Here is a 25217-nt window from a genome sequence, read left to right as displayed (position 1 = left end):
CCAAAGCGCCTGAAGGCAGGACAAGAAGCAACAGGAGGAAACTAACCAAAGAGAGAAGCAACCTAGAACTAAGGAGAAACTTCCTGACAGTTAGAACAATTAACCAGTGGAACAACCTGCCTCCAGAAGTGGTGAATGCTCCAACACTGGAAGTTTTTAAGAAGAAACTGGACAGCCATTTGTCCAAAATGGTATAGGGTTACCTGCCTGAGCAGGGGATTGGACTTGATGACCTCCAAGGTCCCTTCCAACTTTATTATTATTATTATTACTATTATTATTATTATTATTACTGCAAAATATATGCATTGCTAAAACTCTTGTTCCCATAATCTTTAACTGAGCGAAATGGTGTATCATAGGGCAACAGTTTTTGAACCAATGTCCTCAAATAACTTGCAGAATGTGTTCAAAATCTGGGACCCTTGACTCCCATGGAATTGAAATTTAAGAAATTTTATAAATCATTTTATGGCATAAAATTATCATAAAACAGTTTATGACTTAACACAAAATGTAATAAAATGTTTTCTGTGGTCAACTTCAGTTATTGACTGTTATACAGTTCAGCATAGGTTACTTTCAGAGCAGAAACATCTCTGAGTATCTCCCTGAATTGTTAAGAACTTTTCAGGTACATTAGAAGTTTTGCCATAGTGCTTGTGGACTTCCATATTCTCATCCCAGCCTGGCCAGCGATGCTGGGCCAGCTTCACTGATTCATCATTTGATGCTTTCTGAGCATGAAGCCCTGATTCAGAAGACCATCTTTGACTGCAGCTCTTACCATGCATTACTTGTGCCAAAGTAGCTTGGAGGATGCTCTTCAATTACCAGCAGACAGTCTGTGCCTGGAATATAGAGAGGCCTATCTCTTCTTTGCAAAGTGTTTTGTTGCTCATTGGCAGCTGGATCTCAGTGGCACTGAGCTACCATCATGAGTAGGATTAAATATTTATTTAATTTATTTTATTCTTGTAAGGATATAATTGAAAATTTAGAATGTTACAAATGTTGAATGCTACCTTGAGTTTCTAGAAGGATATGGTATAAATGCAGTCTTCTTGAACTCACATTCTATACCATAGTTGTCTTCCTGGATATAATATGACTATGGTTTATCACAATCTTTGTTTGAGATATATTTCAACTTCAAAATCTAATGTGCAGGGTTGGAATTTCCTGGTTGTTTGTTTCTAACAACCTTCCTGTCCAAGTATTAATCAGACCAGTCCTTGATATTAATAATAATAACAATCATAATTGCTGATTATCTGTTATCATTAAGTTCTGTAACAGAAGTATTTTAGCATTCCAAATACTAATGGGAGTTGATTCAGTTTAGAAGGAAAATGGGTTAGGAAAATAAATCATTATTCCCATAAATAGAAGTGATCTTCTTTGGAGCTTCAACTAGCCCAGACATGTCAAATTTGCGACATCACGTGATGTTGCGCAATGTATCAGAGCTTTTTCGCTACTGCTGGCAATGGGGTGGGCATGGTTTCCCAATGATGTGTCCGGCCCATGAGCCGGCAGTTTGACACCCCTGATTACTACCCATACTGTAACAATTTGCAAAATGTTCTGTTCAATTCCATCCATTTTTCTGTTGTGAGACTAGCCAAAGCCATCATACCTAAAAGTGGCAAAGGCATGAAAGCAAGGTGGACAAAAGCCAGGAAAATCTCCCTCAGGAAAGGAAACAATTAGTTAAGGGAACAAAAGGGAGCACATGGCTAGCCCTCCCCAAGTCTCACCAACAAAAGAGCTGGGAAGCACCCCCCCCAAGGGGATAAAAAGAGGTCCTGAAGCCTGCCTAGTTTTGAGTTGTTTTTGGATCCCAGACTTGGCAGCTTCTGTCCCTCTGGCTAGTGCCTGGCAGCCTAGTAGTGGATGCTGGGTAAGTGTGTGTGTGTGTGTGTGTGTGTGTGTGTGTGTGTGTGTGAGAGACCAAAAATATATTAGTAAAAGTTTGCTGTTATTTTAAATTCACTGGGTCTCTCTGTATTTTAAAGCAGTGGTTCTTAACCTGGGCGATATTGCCCCCCAGGGGGCGATTTCATTTTTCAGGGGGGCGATGGAACGAAAAGGGGTGACAGGGGGGCGAAGGAACGAAAAGGGGGCGATATGGGGGTGATGGAGCGAGATGTTTTGGGGACACTTTTGAGAATTTTCGTACAGTGAATCGCTGCATATCTGTTGTACAAAAACATCAGATCGCTCGCTATTAGTGGATTGAATTGTGTTTTCAAATGTTCCTCCAGCTAGCTTCAGTACAGAACGCCGTACATATGTAAATACGCATCGCTTATCTTCATGCACATTGCGCAGCAGCCTCTACCCATACAATGGCACTCCATTGGCCAGAATATGGGAGATATGGGGAAAAGACTGGAAATAAATTATTTGCATCGATATGTCCTGATGACAATTTTAAAGAAAACAAAAAAAGGGTTTGCATAAATTGAAGAATTATTTCCTATGATTGAGAGGTTATGTTGGGGGAGGGGGGCCATGACAACTTCCTCATTGGCTCAAGGGGGCGATTCATTCAAAAAGGTTAAGAACCAATGTTTTAAAGAACAGTTTGTGCCTCAGTGTTCAGTTGATTTGGGATTGAGTGTGACAATTTTCCAGGCCTGTGAGCGTGTGTAAGAGTGACCATAAACTGAATCTGAGAGCACACTCTGTAACACTGTCCCTCTTGCAATTTAATTAGCATTCAGTTGTACTGATTGCTTTGTTTCTCCCCATAGAGCAGGGGTTCTCAACCTTGGCAACTTTAAGACTTGTGGACTTCAACTCCCAGAATTCCTCAGCCAGCAAAGCTGAAGTCCACAAGTCTTAAAGTTGTCAAGGTTGAGAACCCCTGCCATAGAGAGAAAGGATGATTTATAAATATATCACTGAGTTTGGAGGGGGGGGTGATCTAAAAATATAAGTTTCTTCTTTGCTTACTAATATCTCCTATTTAAGAATGGATTGGATTGGAAATTGTCACATAATTAACAACAGTTTGAGTAGAAAGTAAATAATGACATTCCTGCACAAATCAAATCTGAATTACCAGTGATTATAGCTTTACGGAGAAATGCCATACACTAAATCTGGGATCTTCTGCATGCAGGGCATGTGCTCAGCCCCTAAATTGTCCTGTCTCTCATTTGTCTTATAATTCCTCCCCGGGGACTGTCCTTGACTTCTCCCATTTTTGATAGTTATACAAGAATGTCCTGGAGAATTGCTGCTATTTACAGTAAAAACATCTAAATGGAATAGATCAGACCAGTGATTTGACTTGCTAGAAAAACAATTTGTATATTTCAGATATTTTAGTAATTAAGACATGTTTGACTAGATAAACTATTGTGTGTACTGTAACAGTCCTCTAAAGGTTATCTGATAATATATGTATTTGTTCTAAAATATGAGTACAGCTGCCTTTCTGGAACACATTTGTACTGTATGGTTAGTTTCCTGGGCCAGGAAAACGAGTGCTTAAAAGCTCAGGAATTTCCCAAGTGTAAATTTCCTTTGCTCATCCATCACCTTCCATACTTTCGCTATCCTTGCCTAGCATCCCTCTTTTGATTCCCACTAGGGGGCGCATCCTGCCATTTTTCTCACATTTCAAAGCTTCGTTTCCCACAATGCACTGAGCATTGGTTATTATACAGTAGTCCTTGTTTGCACTCTGGAAGTGGGAACAATGCTGCAGGAGCCTGCAGGCAGCGACTCGGTTCGTCCGACCAACCTTTTCTCTCTGTCGGGGAGCGCTGCATAAAGTTGCTACTGTTCCCCTGCAGTCCCTGTAAATGCTTAGGTAAGAGCGGAGGAGATTTGCTTCGGTTATTTATGCTTGCTTGTTCTGGGCAGAGCGGAATGGGCAGTTGGCACAGGAGGTGACTGCTAGATATGGCTTCTGCTGCTCGTGCTGGCTGGGGAGCTTTGGAAAGCCGGAGGTGGGTTTTCTGATCCGAATCAGTTGCGAACCTTTATTGGGCAGAGTCTAGATTTTTCACGATGGAGTTTCTCCCCTCCGGAAAGGGGCTCCACATACTTCCGAGGCTTAGGAAGGAAGAAGCTGCGGTATCAGGCGTTGCGAGGGGGGGGGGGGGATCCGCGCGACTGTTAGGATTGCTAGAGTTGAGCGTCTTCTTTTCCAGAGTCTCCCTACTTCGGCGAAGTGCCAAGAGAGAAAGGAGAGTAAGGGGTAGGCATCGGGCGGCGGCTGGAAGCGGCGATCATAGATGTGGAAAGATGTGGCCGGATGCTTGCCCCTTACAGTACAGTGTATGTTCCGTCCGTGTGGTTTTCTCTGGGAGCGTCTCTCGTACAAACTGTTCTCTTGATATTTTTTGTCTAATGCAAAAACACATAAAATGCTGTCTGAAAGTAACTAGTGTGGCATAAGCCCTGAACTTTCCCTGTCCTCCCCCCTTTCCTTTACTGCTTCACCCATTGCAAAACCTTTGTACATGAGATTTAAGATTAAGATTCTTTTGCCTCGTAAAGGGCTGCTTCGTATCTAGTTCGTGGATTCAGGCAGCCTAATCCTGAAGTGCCAGTCTCTCTCTTCCCCTTGGCGAATGTGCATGAAGAGTGCTCCTGATTTTCTGTTCAGGATTTGAATGGCTTTTAAAGTTTTCTCCAAGCACAGGCAAAGGAAAGATTAGTTCATTGATCATTCATGAGATCACTGCTTGAACTTGCATAAGGTATGACTAGTGAGTCAATCTCTACTCCTGGTGAATCCATGAATATGTGTATGTAGTTTCATTAGACTCAACCATTATTGTGTTATTTCTTTACTCAGGAGTTAGGTTATTTATTAAATTTATATTTATTTATATAAATTTAAATTTTATATTATTATCTAGTGCTTTGGGTTCAACTTGCAGCAGTAGTGATTCTTTTTCACTTACTTTTTTCCCCTCCAACCAAGTGGACTTTCAGGAAAAAATTCAAAGTGAGAAAAATCAAACCTGGCACTTTCTGCTTTTTTAAAGAATTGTTGTTATTATTATAGAATTATTACATGCATACCAGCTAGCAAGGAGGACTAGAAATCATTTCAGAATTACAGAAAACTAACTCTGAGAAGTATCAGCCTAAATGATTGTGATACATTTTATATTTAAAGAAATATAAAGAAAATGCTATTTATCTTTAAAATCTCTGGATTTATTTCTGCATTGTCCTTCTGCAGTAGGAGATGTGAGGAAGGGATTCTGTTAATTAACATTGTGGTAATATTCACAATTGAGCTGGAGTTTTATGTATGCTTCTGAAAGTATATAATAGAAAGTAATATAAATATATCAAATTTGTTTTGTGTTACTTTTCTGAGGACCTTAAACTGTGATGTTATCTTATTTGCTCCCTCAAACTACTCAGTGGCTGGGTTTGTAGAATACCCTTGGTTGCTGAATCAATCCATTCATAGGGTTTTAAAAACCTTTGCATCACAAACCAATCAAATGGAATGCATTCATATAGTATGTTGCGCTGGTGGAAAACTCACCCCAATCAACATTTGGAGAGGATTCAACAGTTGTCTTATTTTTCTACAGCCATAAGGTTACAGGGAGTGATTAAGCTTTTGCACCTAGACATCAGCAAAGCCCAAGATGACATACTGTAGATATTGATCAAAAGTAGATTAAGCATGAGCAAACACCAGTAGAGGACAGACAGAAAACCCATTGGTGGATTCTCCATCTCCTGTACTGGAGAAAGAATGATTTTCCATATGATAAGGGTACAAGATAAGAGAAAGGAAGACACAAGTATCATTCAAAGTGTAAAGAACCTACAGGCTCTCTTTTGCAATAGAATATAGCAGTTTTGAAATAGGGGAAGTGCCAAGGCTGTGATTGTTATACATTCAAGCTGAGCCTATCTGTCACTATGGACAAAAGAAGAGAGATATAAAGAAGTAACATCACACATCCCTTCCTCAACAGCCTTTGCTAAAGGCAAACATTCCATGGATATTTAAATAATTGACAACACATTGGCATCATTATAAAATTCCATACTTAACAGAACTACCAAAGCATATGACTAAAGGCAATATAAGCAATAATACCTGTATAGAAAAATAATTGTAGAGAAGTATGATTTTAAACAATTTAAAGCAAATTTCTTCTGTTCTTTGGAAATCTCCTCCAAATCTACCCAAACCAAGTTGTCTCCTAGAGTTATGGGTGCTTTGCTACTGGAGGTTTTAAATGCAAGTTGAACAGCTCTTTCTCTGAGATGGTCTGAAGACTTCTGCCCTGAAAGACCATAGTTAACCTCCCTCCCAAATCAATGCATATCGTTTTTTATATCAGCATTGCCAAAAATGGTTTGATGAGTCATACTGGGCCACAATTCAGCATCATTGGCTGAATTTATTTAGCAAACCATGATGGGGCAATGCATTAACTCAACCAAATCTTTATGTGTTTTTGGACTAAGGCTTGTTCTGCCATGGAGGTTCCTAGATTATTTGGAGGTTTGCACACAAAGAAATATTTCATTGCTTGTGTAGCTAAGTAAGATTTACCACATTTCTTTTGTAAAGAACTAGAACAGATAGACTGGAAGAGTAGATTGAGCCAGGAAATAGGCCAAAGTTAAAACAAACACACTCTTGCTTCATATTTTCTTATGATGTACCAGAGCTCCTGTGTCTTGTACAAACAGCAAACATTCCAAACAATTCTTGAATTCCAAGATGTATTTATTTTTTTTGTCAGACACAATTTGGGCTGGTTGTGCCTTACTTTTATTATTTGGCTATATTTGTACTCCTCCCTGCTGCCATTTTCCTTTTTCATCTTCTGAGTGGTTACTTCTGGGATCTTTATTCCCTGGATAGATTCCACTGGTTCTGCTCTATTTCTGCTTTATCCATGTTATGTATCCCTGAAACAATTATATTTGTTGTATTTTCCACAGCATGCATTAGGCTTTCTGCTCTCTTTACTTTTTAAAATCTTGCCTCTCTCTCATCTCATCTCATCTCATCTCATCTCATCTCCATCATATTTGGAAAGATGTTTAGGAATTTGCTTTTTCTCCAATCAGAAAAGGTTGGTCTGTGTAGGTCAGATCAGTATGCTTCCCCCCCACCCCACAGCCATCCTCTCAATTTAAACCCTTGAGCTGTATGAAGTTACATCTCCTGGTATTTACAAACAGCACTTGTATTGATAAAGATGGCTGAGTGATGGGAATTGTTATCCAGTAAAGGAAAAGTTGGTTTGTTGGGATTGGCAGTGGTTTCTCAGGAGTTCAAACAGCAATCTCTTTCCCGAGATGACTAGAGACTGAGTTTGACTTTCTGTATGCAAAGCCTCTCTCCTGCTACTAATCTACAGTCTTACAATCTCTTCCACTGGTCTCCTGATTTTGCTTCCATAACAAAGAACAAAGCAGTATGTATGGGTTTCCAGATAATCTCTTTCCAAATACGGATTTAGAGTACTACTTGGTCTTCTGAAGAACATCTTTTCAGTATGCTTCAATATATTTTTGATTTCTATTATTTTATTTCTATTATTTTATTTTATTATTCTCAATATGGTAATAGAAATCAAAAATATATAGTTTTCCTCCCCACTGAAAAAAAAATTGGATCACTCTTCTCACTAACCCATGATGTCATCTTTTTGAGAGAATATTCCTTTTTTCATTACATATAGGCTGCCCTAAACAGAAAAGTTTTCATGATCTTCTGAAATGTTGATAGGGGTAAAGCCAGGATAGGTTTTCTAGAAAAGAAGGGCTATTACTGAGATGGGGTCTTGGAGTCCTTGATGTTGACATCCTCACCATAGGAATCTGCAGCAAGCTGCTCTTTTTCTCTCTTCCTCCCTCTCTCTCTCTCTCTCTCTCCCTCTCCCTCTCCCTTTGAATGAATAGATTCCACAAGGGGAAGGTGATCTTCCAGATATCCAAGTCCTGACATGAATAAAGGTGACAAACAGCACCTACAGTTGTATTCAGAAACCAATTTGCAATCAGTACGGATCCTGTAGTAGAAGTATTATATGAGCAAAATAAGTTGAGCTTGTTATTAATTGGGCTACTCCATTCTGGATCAGTTGAATCTTGTGGATGATCTTCAAAGGTAGCCCCATGCAGAGTGAGTTGCAGTAGTCCAAATGTAAGATGACAAGGGCATGTGTTGCAACTGGTGCCCCTGATTTGGCACAGAAGCCTTCCAAGCTGATCAGCAGAGTTATGAAATTTGTGCTGTTAGAAAAAGACTGCTGTTCTAAGCTGTTCTTAGCAATGGAACTCATTCGAATTGATTCTTTTGTTTTAAAATGTTAAAGCTCCAATTCTTCAAGGACTTTGATTCTTAAGTATTTTGGTAAAATAAATAAGTTGTTAAACACTACATATTTTTAAAAGTATCTTAGAATTCTCATGAATGGACTAAAATGCTGTAATGGGCTAATCAGAACCGACATCTCTTACCTGAATCAACATAACTATAGAGTTGGTGAATAGTATTTCAGAAGTAGGTCCTTAAGTCTCATTGAGAAAATCAATCTATGTTTGGGCATTCAGTCATGTAAAGCTCTAAATGCAATCTGAAGTGGTACAGCTCAAAGAAAACTGGGTTACTATGTACTAACTAGGCTATACTATTGACACAAAACTCATTGGTGTAACTGACATGAGGCAGGCTATTGAATTCAATTGCTCTTATGGAGTGGCTTATTTTTAGAGCACAGATAACTTGGAGCTTTTATTTATTATTTATAGTACATTTACACTGCTTTTCATCTAAAAAGGCTCCCCGGACCACTTTCATAGGATCAGTGAAAGAGGTCAGTCCCTATCCACAAACTAACAGTCTAAAAACTGTAACCCAAGGGAAAATGAATGAAGGGGAAGAAAGCAACATTTGGTACAAATTCACAACTTTAACTAATTTAACTTTAATCTATTTACATTGCAAAGGAATGAAATGGAGAAACATCAAGATTGTCTCATAAACATTCAGTGTGTTTGTCACATTTTGCCTGTTTAAATGGGGAGTGCTCAAAAACAACCCCAGTTAAAACTTTTGAACTTAATCTGATTGTTAAGAACATTCACCCAAACAATCATCCAAGAATTAATCAATTGAATTTAAAATCTAGCAACTTACTTTCAGCCTAAGTAAGAGAAAAGGGTCTGTGAAACTAGAAAGTGGAAGCATTTTATGGAATTAACAGACATGTTTTCCCAGTCCTATAAATACAAATGCCCATTGTTGCTGTATGTGTAGGGTGGACTTTAGTAGAACCATCTCTATTAGAAAGCAATCTCCATATCTATGAGTGTTTGGTTGTAAATGGGGAAAAATTCTGGGATAGGCTAGAAATAAGTATTATAAATACAGTATTTATAGGGTGAGGCTTCTCAATACCCTCTGTGTTATTTGTAATAACATGGTTGGCATTAGTAGCATCTTTCCAACTTTCTCCCATGGCAGTGTCCCATTTTCTGTAGCTCTGCTTTTTTATAATAGCTAAAACATTGCCTATCTTTCTTATCTATCCCTTCTTTCCAGATGTAAATTGCAGTGGAAGTTGATATTTCAGGTTAATACAGAAATAAATTAATAAAAAATTAACAAATGTTTAGATACTTGAGTGTTCTGTTCCATTCCTGGCATTTGGTTCAGATAATAAAAAATGGATTTTGGTTAAACACTAGGAAGAACATCCCAAAGGTATAATCTTATAGTAAGTAAAAGAGTGTAGTGGTTAAGGCACTATGGTGTCTTAGCTGTAAGACTATGGGTTCTAGTCCTGCTTTAGGCATGAAGCCAACTGGTTATTTGGGCTAGTCACTCTCAGCCTTGAAAATGTTGTCAGGAAAACTGCAAGAACTAATCCAAGCAGTCACCAGAAGTCAACATTGATTCAGAGGCAGAAAAAAAGCAAGTATAGTTGCCTCTAAAGAGTGTGGTTTCTCTTTTTCACAGATATGTAAGCAGAAACTGGATAACCATCCATCAGAACAGCTAGTAAAGAGATTTCCTGTTTTGAATTGGATGATAGTCCTTGAGTTTTCAGAATTTTGAAAGTTTAACTGATGCCCCCAAACCAACAATAGCATCTGATGTGCTGTTTGACTAACCAGATTCCAAAGACCATCCAAATTTATGGTAAATACTGTAAAACATTACAATAATTTATTTATTTATTACATTTATAGAGCCGTCTCATGTCCATAATTCTGGATGGTGTATAAAGTTAAATACACAAAGAACAGTACAATAGGTAATTAAAAAAACAGTAAAATTATAAAACATAAGGGAGGCCAATTTAGTTTCCCTAACAATATAGCCACTTTATAAACTCCATACCTGTCAGAGAAAGACTGAGGCACAAGAGGCCAAGGTCTGACACCCCCCACCCACCCTCCGCTTGCTCTTGACTCCTATCTAGTCTGGCCTAGGTGTAAACTGCCAGTCTGGGAAGATTCCCGTGAAATAGAGATAAGCAATAAAGTAGCTAATTTAATTTTTCACATGTGGATCTGGTTGTTCACACTTTACAATATCCACATTACTGTATTCCCAGACCCTTCCAGAAGGCCAATACTATAAGAGTCATGGCCAATTTGACGTCAGGATTGATGTTTCCAAAAAGTGGGTACCATGGCAGGAAAAGCTCTTCTCCTGGATCATATAAGATTATTCTTTCATGGAGGGACCCACACCATGTCCTTCCTGCTGGACTTAATGGCAGTGGTGACTGAGGAGAGGTAGTCCCTCAAATAACCTAGCCTCCTGCAATGTAGGATTTTATAAGTCATTATTAGCACTTTGAACTGCATTTGGAAGTATCTGGCAGTGGTGATACACGTGGTGATCTAGGTACCCACATAACTGCCCACACCAGCTGAAGCTATCAGATGCTCTTCAATGACAAGTTAATGTAGAGCTCATTATAGTAAAGTAATTCCTATGTAAAGTGACAGTAGGTGAATAAGTGAGGGGCCTCCTAGTACAGGAATGGATACAACTGGTATGTAACTTAAAGTTGTTCAAATGTCTTCCTAGCCATGATTATCACCTACACATGAAACCGGAAGGATATCCCAATTGGGCATCAGATCTTTCTGGAGCAGTGCCCCCTCTCCGGAATTAAACATGGTAAGTTCCCAGAACCTAGTAGTCCTAAAACTCAAAGCCACTCCATGTATACCATTAATCAATCATCTACCCACCCGCTTGAGTTACTTTTGTTCAGATTGTTAGAAGAGGTAGGAAGATGCCATGAATATCTTCACGTATTTAATGTATTTTCACCTTTTATGAAGTAATTATGAGCTGTGGTAGAAATGATTTGGAAAGAAGCTCATGTTGCACATAACTGCTCCTGATTCAAGTTATGAAGACTCAGACCAAATACAGTAGATGATCAGTGATAGACACATTTAGTGTTATGTAGCAAGGGAGAAATAGATTATGTGTTAGAAACAGGCTTTTGAAAATTGTATATGTGAAGGAGAACTGCTATTTATACAGTGAATTGTGTTTTTTTAATGTGCTAACTTTCATTTTTATAATTTGTGCTATGACCTGATTCTAAACTGTAGTCAAAAACGTTATTGTAATTTCCTAAATTGTTTAAAACTATTGATGAGTCTCTTTTTTAGTTGAAAGGCATCTTTAGGTTTAGCATTAGCTGTGTGTGTGGGGGGGATTCCTATTTTCTCTTATTGGGAAATTAAACTCTAAATCTTTATTTTGTATGTCCCTAAGATGTGGATAGCTAGTGAAATAATTAACTTTATTCATGTACAATAGCATGGCATATAAGAAACTGCCTTATATAAATCAACTCTTGGGTGACTTATCCCAGATTACCTCACAATTTGTACTTCAGGACACTCTTTGCAGTTTCAAGAAAAGGTATTTCTCTGTCTGATCATCTGGAAATGCAGAATTGAATGTGGGACCACTGAACACATACATTTCCTGAAGAACTAGATCCTCACATCAATGTATCAAAATTGAAAAGGAGTCAAGACATTGTTCTTCTTTGGTAGACATTAAGCCTCCTCCAACTTGATACTTTATTCTGCAAGTCATTTGAGCACCTGATGCATCTGGAGGTCATGAGTGTATTGCGGTTTTAAATCATATCTGGGAAATTATTTAAACAAACTGTGGCTAAGCAAAGTGGAAAGCAGCTAGAACATTAATTAGATTCCAGTGCTACAAGAACATTTAAAATGGGAGTATATCTCATTGAACTTGATTGCGCTTACATCTGAATATTTACACGTAGGGATACTTTATTGTAATTGCAACGAGTGAGTGATTGCTATTGAGTCAGATACAATAACTAATTTTACACCTATAGTTTCAAAGTTGTCTAATAGAACAAGCTACGTTTAGTGGTATTTGAACATTTTCCATGTTAATTTTTCAAATATCATCTACAGTTTATAATAAGGAAGTAAGACTTGTCTAGCACTGAATCACTCTCAGAATCTGGTGGATGATAAAGAGGCATGGAAGAATTTGCAGAGGAAAGAACATTTGATGGTTAAAGCTTTCTTTCATCAAAGTCTGCATGAACTTGAAAATCTGAGTTAGTGTTCTCTAATGTGTAGTGCAATTTCAAAATTCAGGATTGAGAGGTCTATCATATCTAACATATCTCAAGGTTTCCAGGATGGAGAAGAGGATTATGCACAGTCTTTCTTAACCTTAGCAATTTTAAGATGTGTGAACTTCAACTCCCAGAATTCCCTAGTCAGCTAGGGACTTCTGGGAATTGAAGTCCACACACCTTAAAGTTGTCAAGGTTGAGAAACAATGCTCTATGAGTTCATTTGGAAAGCAATAATCTGTGCTTTGCTATCAGCAGAAAAGCTTCTGAAGAACTCAGTCCTGTGTTGTCAAATGTACTATGTTGCCCACCTTTCAGAATGTGTCTGATGTGAGAATATAAATATAACGAACTGTTAATGATCTACATGCAAAAACTTTGGGAGAATCTTGATAACTTGTCTCTTATCTGGTTTGCTAGTCTTTGGAACTTCTTGGGAAAGTGAAGAGAAGAACATTCTGTTAAGTAATTCTGTCATTGCCTATATCAGTGGTTCTCAACCTGTGGTTCGGGACCCCATTTGGAGTCGAACGACCATTTCACAGGGGTCGCCAAACAACGCAGTCCGCCATTTTTTCCCCCTTTTCCTTAGCTATGCTACTCCCTTTTATTCTATTGGCTTTTGAAAGCCAATAGAATAGACTCTCTTGAATAGAGTCTAATTCTATTGACTTTCAAAATCCAGTAGGAATTGTCCAGGCTATCTCTGCTCTGCTGAGCCCGCCAAAAGTCCCATTCTGCAAACAGTGCTGCACCAGTTGAGTAGTCCTCAACTTACGACCGGTTGAGTAGTCCTCTACTGACGACCGGCTGGGGGTCGCGGCATTAAAAAGGTTGAGAACCACTGGCCTATAGAAATTCAGATGAGAACATATCTGTAGAAATAGGGCCATAGTCATCTTGATACCATTTTAGAAAAAGAAATAGAACAGAATTTGCATATCAGAAAGAATGGTAATATATATGTTTTAAGTCAATATATTGACAATAATTGTTAGTTTGTAACATACATTTGTAATGTAAAAAAACTAATGTCAGATTGGTATTCCGAAGGGAAAGGGATTCCGGACCTATTTTTCCCTTTCAATAGTTGTACAAAAACATTTGGTGCACAAAACTGCCTATTTTTCATAGACAATTAGCAGGCAATTGCATTGCTGTTAGATGCTGTTCTGATGGAAAGATCTTGGGAACCATAAAAAGAGACAGAAGAAACTGTACCTCCATTCCTGCTCCAGATTAAAATGCAACCATCTTTTTCAGATGCTTTCTAGAGAATTAAAATGTTAAAGTTTTTTGTCTGTTTAGGCAGGTATCTTAGTAGGGATTTCATTAAAGCATACCTCAAAGAAATCTGTGCTACATTTTTTCTTCACTCTGTCCTAAGAGAGAGGAAGAGAAACATATAGAAAGTTATATGCTGGTTCTCCAATCGTTCCCATATGTCTGAATGTACAGACATTTCTTCAAATGCCTGTGTCTGAATCCTGATATAGGGTGATACAACAGTCTGTAACCAAAGAGAATTAATGGGCTGGAATTCAAAGACTACAAAACAATTTCCAGTTGTGGGGTTGAGGATGGCACACATTCTTTCCTTCTGAAATTTCCATATGTGGATTTGGAAAATTCAGTTCAAAGGATCTTAAAGAGCAGAGCCAAGAAGTTGGCTCCTAGCTGAGAACTTGGGGAGAAGAAAGTTCAAGATTCTCCAAGAGCAGCCAACTTTTGTGTAATCAAACTAGCCTCCTGCATATGTTTAGCTAGACCTCCCATCATGATCATTGTTGATTGAAGTTTATGAAAATGGATTCCATATAGATAAGAGGGCTCCTACTTGGGGAAGTCTCAGTTTCTTCATTTTTGAAACAGAAGACATGCTCTGAAAGAAGAAAATATAGAATTTGAGTTAGTTGGGTGACTCTGAGCCAATTACTTTCTCTTGACCTACATCAAGGTCCTGTGGCAGGCCTAAAACTAGGGCAGAAGTACGCCAACTTGAATTTTTAGAAAAAATGTGGGACATCATTGCCTTCTGAGCCCAAGCCAAGATACTCATGAACTGTAAGAAGCTATGCATGGCATAGGATCAAGCTACCTCCAGGTTTGCTTTAATTGGCGTACCTTCTTGGATTTTGGCACAAATGCATCTCAAGAAGTAGTTCATCCTGTTTTTCCATGGAGCGCCCATGCTATGGAACAGATTGCCAGTAGAGCATAATAGTTCCTTCTTACAATTTAGGAGATGATAGAACATTATTAGGCTTTTAATGTTTTGTGTTTTGACACTCCAACTGTATAGCTTTACATTTTAGTGGTTTATTGTTCTTGTATTTTTAAACACTTAAGAATCGTGAAAAGCATATGAGACATATAAATCTTCTCAATAAAAATAAACATTTTAGCAATACAACTAAATATTTGGGTATGCCTAAAATAATTCTGAGGATCCTGGCCAAAATTTGCTGTTGTGGGAAGGAATGGAATTGTTAATGATTACAAGAAGATTAGCAAATAATACCAATGATAATCAGTGATTATCAGGGAAGTAGAGCCTTTGTATCACATTTTTTGAATGTCTGGCCATTAGATTACTCTTTTTCTCCTTTCAAAAAACTATTTGCATCTTCTTCCTCCTTCTTCCTTGACAGGGCACCCACTTGATTGTTATTAGTTTTGTTCTTTCCCATCCACAGCTAATGAACAGTTGAGGAGGGAGAGAAGAAAAGAAAGCAGCAATTCAGACTTTGCTTTGTGACTGCAGTTAATAAGTAAGATGAAATCATGTGATGGTCTTGCCCTTGGTGTTCACTATTCAGCTTCTGGTTTGCCCTGCTTTGCTTATCGGCTTAGCGAGTACAAGGAACTTTTTATATTTTTCTGACTGAGTCATGTGCTGAGGTGTTTCCAGATGGAAGGCTCTTGGCTTAACTTGTCCCCCCCCCCTTCTGCAACCATTTCATCTTTTCCTTTTTACCAGTTCTTTGCAGAGAAAGTAAAAAAGATAGAATAAGTATTTATTTCCACAATTTAAATTCTTGGTAGGCCATAGTAATCTCAAAATATAACTTATACATAATCAAAATCAACAATAATCATCAATAGCTTTTATTTTATTTATTTATTTAGATTGGTTAATCTTGCATTTATTTATTTGTTTGTTTATTTATTTCCTGCCTTTATTATTTTTACAAGTAACTCAAGGCAGCAAACATATCCAACACATCTTCATCTTCCTATTTTCCCTACAAGCCTTGTGAGGTGAGTTGGGCTGAGAGAGAGACTGACTGGCCCAAGCTGACTTTCATGGGTAATACAGGAATAGAACTCATGGTTTTCTAGTGTGGTGTACTATATCAAATTTTATAAATAACTTGAGGCTGAAAACGTATAATACTCTTTCCTTAACAACTCCTTCCTATTTTAAGAATTCTTACTCCCTTCCTGGCAAGCCTTTGTGGCATCACAGGCCTTCTTTAAAAGAAGACAACAAGGACTAAATATATCTCTAGGACAAGACTGTTGTATAAAGTTTGGCCTACCACTGAAAGACTACTCCACACATCCTTCATTTGGGGAAGTAAGCAGTGGTGGGATTCAAATATGTGAACAACTGGTTCTGTGTGGATGCCGTTTCTGGAAGTCCATTCTGGGTCTGGGCAACAAAAATTAGCTACTGGTTCTGCTGAAGTGGTGCAAACCGGCTGAATTCCACCACTGGATGTAAGTATAGCCCCTCTTGATGATTTTATAGTATGAGCAGAGTGGTCCCTAAGGTTGAAGATATCCACTCCTATGTGACAACACTTTCAAGATCATATTGCTCAATCATATTTTCTACAGACTAAATATACGTAGATTTTTAACTGTTCTTCATAGTGATTGGTTTCCAGTTTTTTGTTTTCTAGCATCTGCATAATACTGCTTGTTCATGTTTAATATGGGCACTAACAGTGTTTTCCCTAAATAGCATTATGTTTTCTTTATTTGACTTTTCCAGCTTCACAAAAGGTGAATAATTTATCTGCCAAAATTTGTTAATCTTAAATATATTTTATATTCAAAAATATTAGGCTTAACAGCCTGTTTTTGTTATAATATTCTTTTTATCATTTATTTTGTTTATTTAACTGATTTATATGATCACAACTCATAAAATATATGCCATGAGCATGCCAAGTAGACACTGATTTTGTGTTTTGGCTCTTTGATGATAAACATTCTCGGATGACCCAGGTGGAATTTCTTTTAAGAATATAGTAAAACAGATAAAACCCCATTATTTCAGATTATGAGGCTGCAGTTTGAACACAACCTTAAGAAAACTAGATTTAAAATTTAGAAATATAAAATACATAATATATATAAAACAAGTTGATATGGAGCTGGAATTCATACTTGGCACTGACTAACTTCAATATCCTGATCACCAACAACACTGAGAATATAAATTTATTGGTAAGGAGGATGATAGAGAGTTCAATAGCAGAGAATACAATTTACATGAATTGAGACCTTAGCCTTAGATACTGTCAGCTTCAGTTAAGGTTTAAGGAGGTCATAAGCCAGTGATGGCAAACCTTTTAGAGACCGAGTGCCCAAACTGCAACCCAAAACCCACTTATGTATCGCCGGGTGCTGGGTGGGTGTGGCCCACTCAGCAGGTGCAGCTACAGTGGGCTTGGCAGACTGGGTGGGCGTGGCCACTGGATGGATGTGGCTGCAGTAGTCATGGCAGATTGGATGTGCATGGCCGGGGTGGGGGTGGCTACCATGATGTTGCTTATGGGGAGGGACACCTGTAGGAGCCGGCCAGGATTGGGGGAGATCCAGGAGGTCTCTGGCGGGTGGGATGGTGAGCTCTCCAATGGCGGCTCCAGGTTGGCTGACCTTAGGCCAGTGATGATGAACTTTTAGAGATCACGTGTGCTGGGGCGATGGCACGTACCCACAGAGAGGGCTCCGTGTGCCGCCTCTGGCACGCGTACCATAGATTTGCCACCACTGGCATAAGCCTGCTTTTGAATAAATAAGTGTAGGGCTCTGCTTAAAAGGTCTTAAACTACCATAATGAAAACTATCTTTGGGACCTTTAGAGACAAGTAATAGGCTGAGTTAGATGGAATAATGCTTCATTTGACTCAGGTCGTTTAAAACAGATTGGTTGTGAATTGTGACATTCCCTAGGTCCAGAGTTTTTCCATCTTTGATTTTGGATGGGTAGAACTGCACCGAATAGACTCAGCACACAATTTAAGGGTCCTCCTAGATTTACATCTCTTGATGAAGGAGCAGGTGGCAGCATGGCTCAGAAGATCTTTATAGTTTTAACTTCTGTACCAATTGACAAGCAATGCTCATGGTCACTCATTCACCTTTGTCACCTCATGATTGAATTAATGCAATGTGCTCTACATGGGACTGCTCTTAGTGATTATTCAGCTGGTCCAGAATTCAGTGAAGTTTTTAGTTATGGGCATACACTAGGATGCCCATGTAATACCTCAGTTCTGCAACTTTATTGGGTATTATTTTATTTCCAGGTGTAATTCAAAATGTTAATTCTTACCTATTAAACCATTCAAGGCACAGGGCAAGGCCCCTTGTGGGACTATTTGTCTCTAATTATTTCTGAATGTTCAATAAGATCTGGCAACATTGGGGTGCTCCAGGTCGCACCACTTAATTAATACTATCTAATAGGACTCAGGAGACATGTCTTCTTTGTTGCTGTTCCCATCCTTTGGAACATCATTTCCCCCAAAGCCTGGCTAGTCCTACATGGCTGCCTTTTGGAAGGTTTTAAAAGGCCTGATTCTTCCCTTAGGCCTTGGGTCCAGGAGTGGTATGCCTCATTTGGTGTATTTATTTTTCCCAGTACTTTATGTGTTTGTATATTTCCATATTAGTTTATCTTTTTATGCCGTTCTGTTATGTGGTTTTATGGAATGTACACTATTATTATTTTATCGTGTGCACCAACCTGAATTGTTTGCTGAGTGAACAGCTATATAAATTAATAAAATGAATAAAAATTGGAGTGCAAGACCTTCAGTTCAAAGTAGAGAACTTTGCATTCTAAGCCAAAAGATGGCACTGTTTTCAGGCTGTAGGTACCTGTCAGTTTTGTTTTTGTTTTTTGTTTTTAAATCTCTCTTCTTGTGCAAAAAGGCAACAAGTATTGTCTGAGATTCCAGCCATTTTTTAAAATTAACATTTAAAATGGTTTTATTTAATTTTGGGATTCTATGGACACCATTTAGGGATTGTGCAAACTGTTTTCCGTCAAAGATGTTCATTAGGAAGTCCAAGCACTCCAGTTTCTTATTATAGAAATGGTTTGAAATAACAGTACATTTTAATGTGAAACTGTAAAGAATTAAAGCACTAGCCCAAAAGGGCCTTTGGAAAAGCAGAGATTTGGGTATACTGTCTCCATTACTCCATTTTTTATTTTTTATTTTTATTGCATTTGTTTTAAATGTCATAAATTTTATGTTTGACTTAGTACTGTCACATCATAACTTTCCATCCTAGAATATTTTAGCAGCAACCATTGATTGTGGTATCCTTTTGGATCAACTTTGGAAATTGTGAATATGGATGATGTATTGCGCTGGTTTTCTTCCTTTCTCCAGGGCCAGTTCCTATTAGTATTATGGGGGAGGGCAATTGGTCTTGCCCACAGCATTTGCTTTGTGGGGTACCCCAGGGCTTGGTTGTCTTTAAGGTCTTGTGAAAGGCTGATAGGCTCTGACCCTGTCGGCTTTTCACAAGGTCTTAAAGGCAAGTTCCTGTTACCATGCCTGGGATCTTGGTTTATGTTTGAGCCCATGCAATGATTGTGCTGATTCGTGTTTTTTTCCCTTGGCCACAGTTTATATCTACCCTGTTGTTTCTTTTTTATGCTATTTTAATTACTGTACTGTTAGTCTTCCAGAGTCATATATTGCAATAATAAATAAATGATATACCAATGTTTATGAATAAATAAAAGAAATAATGCTATGAAGTGGGAAGGAAGGGAGGGAGGGAGGGAGGGAGGGAGGAAGGAAGGAAGGAAGGAAGGAAGGAAGGAAGGAAGGAAGGAAGGAAGGAAGGAAGGAAGGAAGGATCATCTTGGCACCTTCCAAATTACCAAAAATCAGCTGCCAATATTTCAGATGTATTAATGAAGGAGGCCTACCAGCAAATAAATAGAGAACAAAAGGAACATAGGCTTGAAAGAGAAGTTAAACGCGTCAAAAGTCTATATCAGTAGATGGACCTGGCTTGAAGAGAAAAAGGTACAGTTATCAGATAAAGAGCTCAGACTCATATATTACTTAAATGTTCTTCCCAAAAATTCAAATGGATCTAAGCGGAACAACTCAGAAAAGGAGAGAGTTCTGTAGTAACCCAACATAAGGAGAAATAGTAGTATTTGGATACAATGAACCATTTGAGATCTCTAGGACCAAACAATTATATCCAAGTCTTAAAGGAGTTTGCAAAGGTCAAACCCTCTTTTGATCTTCATGAAGGCAAAAACAGAAAACTACAAATGAGTCAGAATGGCACTGATACTGGGCAAAATTCTGGTTACTAAGAAGCTGGTGTATTACAGTTTAGAAAAGAATGCACTACTTGGCAGGAAACAGCATAGATTATCAAGAGTATATTATTCCAGAACAACTTGATCTCCTTTTTTTTGGCTGAGTGGTAATTTAGTTGACTCTAAGAATGCAGTGAAATAGTCTATCTTGACTTCAGTGAAGTATTCAACAAAATATATTGATTCTAGCAGAGAGGATGATAACATTTGGGTTAAATAATACAACCGTAGCACAAATATAGAACTACAGTAGTAAAATAATCATCTTCAAAAAGTATACTGTATGTCAGTGGTTCTATATCAAGCTGGATGGAAGTTTTGACTGGTATACAGGTAGTTCTTGACTTACAACAGTTCATTTAGTGACAATTCAAAGTTACAACAGCACTGAAAAAAGTGACTTACACACTTATGACCATTGCTGCAGCCTCATGGTCATGTGATCAAAATTCAGATGGTTGGCAACTGGCTCATATTTATGATGGTTGCTATATATCCCATGGTCATGTGATTACGTTTTGTGACCCTTGAACAAGCAAAGTCAATGGGGAAGCCAGATTCACTTAACAACGTCATTATTAATTTAACAATTGTGGTGATTCATTTAACAGCTGTGCAAAGGAAGGTCATAAAATGGGGCAAAACTCACTTAACAAATGTCTAACTTAACAGAAATTTTGGGCTCAATTGTGATCATAAGTCAAGGCCTACCTGTAGTGCAGGATTCCATTTTATTTATTTCATATTTATAACTTGAATCAGAGGTTATAAAATAGGATTATCAAATTTGCAGATGATGTAAAGGGGAATAGCAAAAACCTTAGAGGAGATAATAATGGGTAGGGAAAATAATAATTTAGGAAGGGAAAAATCTAAGGAGTGGGTATAGGATGAGAGATCATGCTGAACAGCAGTACATACAAAATTGGGTATCATAATGGAACACAAACTGCATATAAGCCAGCTGTAAGATTCAGCTGCAAATGAAGGAAATGCAATTTTAAGGTACATCAACCTAAGTATAGTGTCAAAATCAAGAGACAGTTTTGTTCCTTTCTATTTTGCATTGGTCAGATTGCTATAGAATACTGTGAATAGTTCTGGAAATCATATTTTAGGCCCACATTGACAATTTGGAATACGTCCAGAAGACAGCAGCCAGGGAATTTGAAGGAAAAATTTATGAAACAGTTGGAAGCCCCGAGGGTATGTTTATTTTGGAGAAAAAATAGTTGGGCATGAGGAGAGACATGATATCTTTATTGCAACTGAGGGACTATAATATTAAAAAAACGAGGCAATTTGTTATGCTGGGACAAGAAACAATGGATTTAAATTACAAAGGGTAGGTATTTCAGTTTTTCTAATGGCAATAGGTGTTCAACAGAGGAACAGACTGCTTTGGGAAGTAGTGGCCTCTCTTTAGCTGGAGGTCTTTTTTAAATTTTTCTTCATTGAATAATAGTGAATTATTGTACTAGGAAGGGGATTAGACTAGAATGGATGATCTCCAAGATTCCTTCCAACCCTTCCATGCTGAGTCTATCAATATGGAGAGATTTATTTCAGAAAATAAATGGGAGGCAAATTAAGTGGGAGACAAATGAATTACAGCAATCTCTTCTTTGTGGCAGCCCCTGAGATATTGGAGCACTGCTATCATATCACCTCTAGTCCTTTTCATTAAACTAGACATACCCAATTCCCAATATCAGAATGGAGGCTTCTAAGTTGGCCAGAGTGTATGGAGAAAAATATGATTGTTATTTATAAATGAATGTGTATCAAATCTTATGTGAAAGGAAAATATGTCAAACAATTGTCATAAACTTAATTGTGATTTATTTGGTTTTAGTCCATAAAGTATTTGTGATAAAAAGGCGCCACGCCCGTACGGAATGGATATTTGGGGCTGGAAAATTAGTTTTGCCTACATGGGAAAAATCGGGGATAAGGATTCGGATTAAGAGAGTCGTCTGCTCTCGTTATCTGCCGATCGTCATCTCGTTTTCTTTTCCTGTCTATGATTTCCTTCTTGTCTTCTCTCCCCGTTCGGTAATTTCCGTTCACACTCGTCTTTCCTCGTGCTCTTTTTCGTCCCTCCCGACCACTTTTCGACTATTTCCGCTGTCGGTTTTCGAAAATGACCGAAGATGCTTTGAAGGAACCGGCGGCGGGCGAAGGGAAGTAGAGAAAGCAAGAGGGGAGCAGAGAAGACTTTGTGGGTTGGATTGCTAACTCCGTGGAACGAACCATCTACAGCTACCTTGGAGGTGAAGAATGGAGGAAATGTATTGACGAAGGCGATCGAAGAGGAAAACAGCAGTCTCGTTCTCCCCTTCAAAAAAGCGATCGCTTCTGGATCGTGGGAGCCATTGACTTAATATTGCGGCAGCGTCAGGAGGGAGTGCTTAGCTCAAAAGGCAAGTGGGGTGGTGGTGGTGGTGGTGGTGAGAGGGATCGTACTATAAATATTGAAGGGGTTGTGTCCGTGTGTAAATATGCTACGTTTTGGAGAGTGAAGAAAGGTTTTAGAGAAGAAAGTGTTCCTCCCCCGTTTCTTGCAAGATGGTACAGTCGAAAAGCAATCTTTCTCCCGTTTTAGGTAGCTTAGGGGTGCTACTTGGAGCGGTGCTGCAGGGACCCCCAAAATTGAGGACTGATGGAGGCATGGGGGACGTTAGGAGTCCAAGGGCCCTAATTGTGAAGAATCTGCTGAAGGAGAAAGAGTTGGCTGTGTTCCTAACAAGTCTAGAGTCAGCATTGCAATTCGAAGAGGTATCTTGGTCGTTTAATTTAATGAAGGAATTGATATTCCTTACCTTACACAAATGAAATCCTCTCAGGGCATCTCACAGCTCAGAATATATGCATATTGTATATGTGTGTACAGCAGTGTTTCTCAACTTTGACAATTTTAAGGCATGTGGACTTCAACTCCCAGAATTCCACAGCCAGCAATGCTGGCTGTGGAATTCTGGGAGTTGAAGTCCACATGCCTTAAAATTGTCAAGGTTGAGAAACACTGGTGTACAGACACATACACACAGCAAATTCCTTTTCAGGATAAGCAGGGCAAAAAAGGAATAACAAATAGTAAACTGAAGTTAAAGGTGTGAGATAAAATATAGCTACTGGTATGTCTAATTTACACCCAGACCTTTTATTGTACTTCTACATATTTTTCTGTCCTTGCAACAATTCTTGCTTTGATCATATTTATTTACCAATGCATACATTTCATTTTATTTTTTCTCATCTCTTTTTTAGGAATTCATTGAGAGCCTTCACTTTCTTGGTCTTTTTCTTTCTCTCCACTCATTCATTCTTCCTTTGCTATATTTGTTTTGCACTTTTCATTCATATGTATATTTGGTTTTTGTTCCTCATTCACCTGCTCTACATGACTTCAAACCACCTCAACTTATTATTTTTGTATTGGTCCTTCTTTGTTCAGCTATACATGCTTCTTAAGTACCCAACTTCAGTCAGTTTACTTTTATATTTTTCTTGACATATTTCTCACTTTCCTAGTTCAAGTCTATTGCCTGCATTGCGTACTTTATGCAGATAAAAAATATGTATTTTTTTTCTCACATTTGTGCCTTATAATTTTTCCAACCATTTCTTTTCATGCTTCTTGCTAAATAACTCTACACACTACTGTGATAATTACAGCGTGCACATTTTTTCCTTATGCCCAGTTTGCACCTACTATTGAAATATTAATCTATTTTTAGTGCTTCTACTGCAGAACTCATACTTTCACTTCAGTTTCTTTCACTTTCACTTTTTCTAGCAATTTGTTTTGATAGCACCAAATCATATTCTGTTTAAATTCAGAACCCCTCATCACCTTTATATTAATTGTAATTCTCTCAGTCTTTTATTGTAAACAATCACATCAGTCTGCTTTTAGATTTATTATTTATTGCTTCACCAGATAACATATAAATAAACTTAGTCCTTAAATCATGTATTTGAAACAGATATTTTTCTAAGCAGATTTTTACTAGTCAACATTTTTGTTTATTTGTGGATCTCTGAATGGTCCAATTCTTTTTCTGTTCTTTGTCATTTTGTTTCTATATATCCATTCAAGTCATACAATACAATGTTTTCGTGGATCTAGTTCATTCAGAATGCTGCATTATATTACCCCAAACCTCATGTCTAGTTCTTTTATTATCGCCTTTATCAGCTCTGAGGACAAAGACAATAACATCAGACTAAAAAAAAATCCATAATTAACGGATGGATTGATAGATGACTGAGGATTACTCTGCGAGCCTTTAATGATGTTCATTATATTCTGTGAAAGTACTACTACTTTGCTAGTTTTAACATTGCTGTAATATTTGTTTTTATCTTTCCCCCCTACCAACTTAAGCTGCAATTAGTGGTATAGAACAGTGTTAGACCAGGACTGAGGAAGCCCAGATTCAAGGCTGTCCTCACTGGTTGAGTTTCTTAATATTAGTCACTCTCTCCCAGCTCAGCCCATTCCTAAAATTATGAGAATAATATGAAGGAAGATCTTCATTTAAACCTTTTGAAGTGCATAGAAAGACAAATTATGAGTAAGTAAATAAATATATGGTGAAGGGACTTTGAATTATAGTTGTCAGTACTGTATATAGACATACTTGAGATAAAGAAAATATTAAATGCCCTTTTCTTTTCAGAGTCTAAATAAAAGTGCTTTTTCTGGTAATGAAGAATAGAAGCAGCAAGTAAATCATCTTGGATAGGGTGTTCATCAGACAATGCCTTTGCCTATTTCAGCTGTCCATTTATTTTCTGAGAGGTTAATACAGAAAATGCCTTGGAGCATGTATTCTTGGCAAACATATATTTATAGATGAAGAATTCTTAACAACTGTATTTGTTGGGAGAGGGATACATGATTGCCTTTATCTACGTTGTATGGTTAGCCTGGTATGTCATTGTAAGCCAGAGTTTGTTTTAATGATGTTTTATTGAATAAGCCCTAGAAGAGG

General features: G+C 38.0%; 1 long non-coding RNA gene across 1 annotated transcript; it reads left to right on the top strand.

Moving 5' to 3' along the window:
- The first annotated feature begins 3687 nt into the window (after window positions 1–3687).
- On the top strand, window positions 3688–13209 carry LOC120309097. Its single transcript, XR_005556998.1, has 3 exons — window positions 3688–3826; window positions 11063–11155; window positions 11892–13209. It is a non-coding gene; the product is annotated as an uncharacterized LOC120309097 (long non-coding RNA).
- Window positions 13210–25217: the final 12008 nt, after the last annotated feature.

The sequence above is a fragment of the Crotalus tigris genome, unplaced genomic scaffold (assembly GCF_016545835.1).
Source record: "Crotalus tigris isolate CLP2741 ecotype Arizona unplaced genomic scaffold, ASM1654583v1 scf7180000017987.690289119674:8195010, whole genome shotgun sequence".
Classification (NCBI taxonomy): Eukaryota; Metazoa; Chordata; class Lepidosauria; order Squamata; family Viperidae; genus Crotalus; species Crotalus tigris.
The sequence above is the reverse complement of the archived record's forward strand: the minus strand, read 5'-3'. Positions and strand labels throughout refer to the sequence as shown.